This window comes from Corvus kubaryi, unplaced genomic scaffold (genome assembly GCF_017639235.1).
Source record: "Corvus kubaryi isolate FWS band 111438036 unplaced genomic scaffold, C.kubaryi_AGA036_p1.0 split3-73, whole genome shotgun sequence".
NCBI lineage: Eukaryota > Metazoa > Chordata > Aves > Passeriformes > Corvidae > Corvus > Corvus kubaryi.
In genome coordinates, this window is record NW_024582091.1 from 1,526,388 (window position 1) to 1,532,004 (window position 5,617).

At 39.7% G+C, this 5,617-nt stretch overlaps 1 long non-coding RNA gene across 1 annotated transcript; it reads left to right on the forward strand.

Moving 5' to 3' along the window:
* Positions 1-2,759: 2,759 nt before the first annotated feature.
* Positions 2,760-5,570, forward strand: LOC121659209. The gene is made up of 2 exons (XR_006014209.1): positions 2,760-2,957; positions 4,687-5,570. It is a non-coding gene; the product is annotated as an uncharacterized LOC121659209 (long non-coding RNA).
* Positions 5,571-5,617: the final 47 nt, after the last annotated feature.

Genomic DNA, 5,617 nt, shown 5'->3' on the forward strand with positions numbered 1-5,617 from the left:
CTTCACTACCATTTTCATTCCACTGCACTGAGCCACACTCTTAGTAGAAAAGCTGCTTATATGGGAACTCTTTCAAAAGATCACTTCAATAGAAAATAAATTTTTCCCACCTAATCAGTGGCATAACATTTAAAGAAAACATATCACAGCCATCTGGAAAAGATACATGTAGATTTTTGATTTTTGCAGCCCACCATTTCCTGCATATCAATATTCATTTTGAGCTGAACTGAGCTTTGTAAAACCCCTTGGCAAGTGTGCACAGCTGACTGTATAGGAGATACAACTATGCTTGTATAGGTGCACCAGGCAGACTGTCCTTCATTATTGAAGACTGGGAAGCTGATTCACACTGCCGGCTGGCTGAACAAAAGCTCCACTTGTTCGAGATTGTTCGCCTTCAGCAGGAGACAGGGATAGTGCGTAAGTGCTGCACACCATTTGGGGAAGCATTTACCTTGAAGTCACAGAATCACAGAATGTGTAAGATTGGAAGGGATGGCAGCGGGTCATCTGGTCCAACCTCCTGCTCAAGCAGTGTTGTCCTAGAGCACACAGCATCCAGACAGTTCTTGAATGTCTCCAGTGAGGAAGACTCCACACCCTCTCTGTGCAATCTGTTCCAGTGCTCAGTCAACCACACATTAAAGAAGCTCTTCCTTATGTTCAGGTGGAACTTACTGAGCATAAGTTTCTGCCCATTGCATCTTGTCCTGTTGTCCTGCTGCTTGGCACCATGACTCTGGTTCTGTTTCTTGGCCTCCATTCGATCCAGGACTTGTTTCGTAGAGAAGAGAAGCCACTCTTTTCAGGCTCTGGTTCAAGGAACAGTCTCTTTTTTTAGCCCTGCGTTCTTGTTTTGACTTTCACCAAATATTGTCCCTCCTAGACACTCTCATATCTTCATAGATTTTTGGGAGATGAAGGCTCTGCCTCAAAGCATCATTATCATTTAAATAAAATCAAGACTTTTTTCTTTCAAATTGAGAAGTTGAGAATCAAAAACTGTTTTCTGTTTGAAATCATTGAAAAATGATTCTGAGGTCTCTTTTCTAACAGGCTGAGGTATACCCTACTTGCTCAAGGAAGTTCTGAAAGCCCAAGATATTTTAATTTAAAAAATATGTTAAAGTATAATTAAAAGGCTGCAAATTGCTTAAGCAATATTATTTAGAGGTGTGTTTTATTTCCGTACAAATCAGTTATGAGAGTTAGTGGGACTCTAGATAATAACAAGAATCCAGTGATTTAAGAGATAAGGACTTGGATGAACCACCAAAACCACCCTGAGCATCACCATAACTATCCTTGAACTAACCTTTATCCTAATCCAGAAATGTAGAAACACTGGAATCCTTCCCTGCCTGGTCATCTAACAAGCATTTAGCCATCTAAAAGATCCTGCAGGGCATAGTTTCTTACCCCATAAATCATCCAGTAAGCACTGGGTAATGCTGATTTGCTGGCATGGGACAAACTTAAAACCAAAGCACCTCTTATCTAACCTACCTGCTTCCTGCTATGGCTCTCAGCAGTATAGTCAGCTACAGAAAAAAATAATTTTACCTAATGGTGGTCATTTGAAGAAATCTGTGTATCAGTTCTCATCCACTTCTAAATTTGTTTTGAAATAAAGCAGGTTTGATTTTTAAAAATTATTATAATACACTATTACTGTATGTATAATTAGAGGAGAATGGACCTTAATGTATGAATGCATGATATAAAGGAGACATTTTTTAATTGTGCATTTTAAATCTAAGAAAGACTCCTGTATACACTGTAGCGGTGCAGGTGGCTGCAACTACTCTTTCTCCTGAGCAGAACTCAAAGAAGCAGCTGTGGTGGTTAGCAACCCAAGCTTAGCATGTAACTTGCAGTCATGGTGAGAACCCATGATTCCCTTGTTTTGTCTTTTGCATGTTTTCCCCTGATTGGTTACTATTTTGTCTCCTTGTGTTATGTATGAAGTTATGTATATTCATTTTCCTTCTTTAATATGTATTAGTTCTAGAAAGTTCCTTGTTCCTCGATGCCCCATTGGATCCTTCCCTGAGTCCCTCCTATGTGTTGTTCCCATTGGTTCCCTTCCTGTCAATCCCACCCGCTTGTCTCTATCTGTTGGGGAAGATGAAACAGAAAAGCCTTGTAAATATGATTGCCTAACAAAAGATTTTGGGAATATGAAAACTACAGGCAACATCGAAATGAAAGCCACTTTTGAAATACCAGGTCTTAGTTACTGAACAACTAGAAAACAATGGTATGGCCACTGAAGTAATCCCCTCTTGATGGAACAATACCCTCTGCTTGCAAGCGGTCCAAGGGTCAGAGCAGACCCTACTAGCTCAGCAGAAGGGGTCCAAAGAGTAGTTTTTAGAAGTTAAGATGTAACACTCTATGGTAATATAAGAACTCTTATAGGCTGTATGTAAATGCTATAGGATTTGTATCTTGTATTAGATTGGTTAGTGACAATTAGAATATTCAGTACAGAAGATGATTTATTGTATTGTAACCAGGACTTCAGACACTTCCACTTCATTCCTTTCCTTCCTTACTTCCACTCTTGCTCTTACACCCTCTCTCTCTCTCTCACCTGCTTACTCTCTTGGGCCTGCTCAGAGCTGAGTCTGGCAGCTCTGAGCAGTGCCCCTATACCCAAGCCCTTTACAATAAACCGACTGTGTCCCAAGACCTGCCTATAGAGATCTCTCCGTCCCCGTCCCGACCGAACCCGCGTGCAACCTACATCTATCCCATGGGCTGAGATCTCTTTCCCCACCTATTCTGTACCCAGTATAAGATCCCTGGACCCTCCCACCAATTGGCCTCTTCGTCCCTGTGATTTCTCAGGAATAAACCTGCGTGGCACACATATGGAGAGGCCCCTCTCTTTACTTTGCCTTCGCCTGCGTGCCTGCTGAACAGCGACAGAAGGATCCAGCCCCTTTTGGGTGAGGAGCTCTACCCCTTTTTCATTGTGTGATGGGCACTGAGTGCCGCCCTCCAGAGGGGTTTCAGCGTTGACCTCCGGGCTTCTTTGTGTCAGCACGCGAGGGGTAAAACCCCTTCTGCCAGCTCCCAGTGCCTGAAAACCCCTCCAATACACTACTTTGATGTCACATTTTTACTTATTATGTCCCCTTACCAAAGCCTGCCATTTTGTGTATTAAACATTTCATTAAGTAGAATTTCTAAAAGATTCTGAAATTATGAAAGAATGTAATCACATGAGTTATTATATTCACAATTTTAATGAAGAACAGTCTTTCTGAGATGTGGAAATTAAGAATTTTCCTATTGTTGTACCTCTTCACCACAGACATCCAGATGTTACCCCCTATAGGTCTGTTGCCTCTCTTGTCCTTTAACAGTTGGACAAAGATTATTTTGTTGTAAGAAGGTTATAAAAATAGCAAAGAATACTGTAGGCATTTCCTATTGAAAACTATCTATATTACATCTCAAATATGGACAAGGGTTAGAGAACTGGTAGACTTTAACAGCTCACTGTTTGCACTTAGGCAAAGAAAATTCTGTACTTCATTTGAATGTCGTGGCTGCATACAGTCAGCATCAACAAACACTGTAGGCTTAAGAAATTTGAATAGTTTGCAGAGTTGCACAACCTGCAATATTTTCTGCTAAATTTGACCATGAGTTTTACTTTTTCATTTGGAATGTGGACCAAGAATTATGCAGCTGCTAGAACTGTCCAAAATATTTGAATGCAATGTAAACAGAGCCTTTTGAATGTTTGTTGAGGGAACAGTAAAACTATATGGATGGATAAAGATGTGAATAGGAAAAAGCTCAAAAGCTCAAACAATTTGAAATTTGAAAAGCCCTCTAGACACCTAGTTACCTCAGTATATGCTTCAATATTTGCAGAATAATGGTCTTTACCATATGTCTGCCCAGTCACACGTAATACTACCACTACTATACCACACAATATTCCTACTGCACTACACAATACTACTAAAAAAGTGCAGCTGCAGCTACAGCTACTACCACTCCTGCTGCTGCTGCTTCTATATGAAGGAAATACTAATACTACTACTCTGCCATCAGGAATTTTTGAAGGTTAAATACTTCGTAGATTATGAAGGGTGAAGATATTGTGGTAATAACATAAATACAGATGACAAGCATGCCTACAATATAAATGATGGAGATTTGAGTATCTGCTTCAAACATTTAGGTGTGTCTCACAAAATGCTTAATGAATAATTACAATAATTTCCCCCTTAGGATTCTCACAACATTTAAGAAATTAATTTTAAAAAATCAGAGAGAAAGAATGGATATTTGTAAAACTTCTGAGAGGCAGATGGCAAAAATCTCTGTACCATCTGAGATTTTTCATTACTATTTTTTTGCCCTGATTCCTAGTTTTCTTTATTTTAAATGTTGGTATGCACATCTATAAGTCAGTTTTGTCTGTACAGAATGTATGTTTTGTGCTGGAGAAGTAACACATGCAGCTGAGGAGAAAAGACCTTGACTTTGTTTTGTCTGGAAAGATTTTTTTGTTGTATAATCTGTGGCTCAGATAAGCTCCCTTCATCTTGTCTTTGATGAGGACTCAGAGATAATGAAACATACTATAATCAATAATCTACAAAGAAAGGTCCCATTTTCAATAAATCTCATTAATAAAAGCAAAACATTGCTTTTCAGATCGTTGCAATGTAGATCCTGCCTGCAGTAAGAGAGCCTCAAGGACCCTTCACCTCAAGATGTATGTGAAGGTCAGATTTTGTTGAAGTTCAGGAACTGATAAAATGATGTCTGGAATCTGTCACCCTAACCTGTCTCCATACTGTACAACAGAAGAAACATGTTTCCATCTCTGTAAGACACCGAGACAACCACTCCTTGACCTCTGGATCTCTGTGGGAACCACAAGAGAAGTTGTTACACAGTTTGAAAACTGCGACATTTCCTAAAGACCTTCTGACTAGCATTCAGCTGGGTTCATTTCAGCAACTCTAGAGAATCTTCTTAAAAGCAAAAGGCAGAAATAGTGAGGCAGAAATAGGAGGACATGGCAGCAATTCTCTAAGGAGGGATATTCTCACATGCTTCCCCACTGCCAGAGGATAATAATCCTTCTCATCCCTTTGTGGCAGCAGTTGTGGAATGGACAAGCCATAGAAAGAACATAGATGCTGTGAAGCAGAAGAAGGAAGACGTTTAGAGGAGGAGAGCAAAAGCAAAGGATGGAAATCAGGACAGGAAGGCAATCTGTGGGTCTCATGCCTTGCCTTCAAAACTGGAGTAGGCCTAACCTCCAGAATTCACGATCTTCAGCAGCAGAATGAACATTTCTCTCTACTCCCAGAAAGGCACTTCTTAATATCTTCTTCTCTGAAAGAAAAAATTAAATTGTGTAAATGAGGAATTAAGGACAGTGAGTGAATGACAGTATAGTAAAAAGCAAATCCACTGTTACAATTGTCCTGTAGAGAAGCAGTCTGTTCAAATTTAAACAAGTGCATCTATGATATATAGAAGAGTAATTTCTATTTTAGTAAACACAGGAAACATTTTATGTACAATATTGTCCTGGGTTGCAGTGTATTCTATTACCATCCTCAGGAGCCGTTGA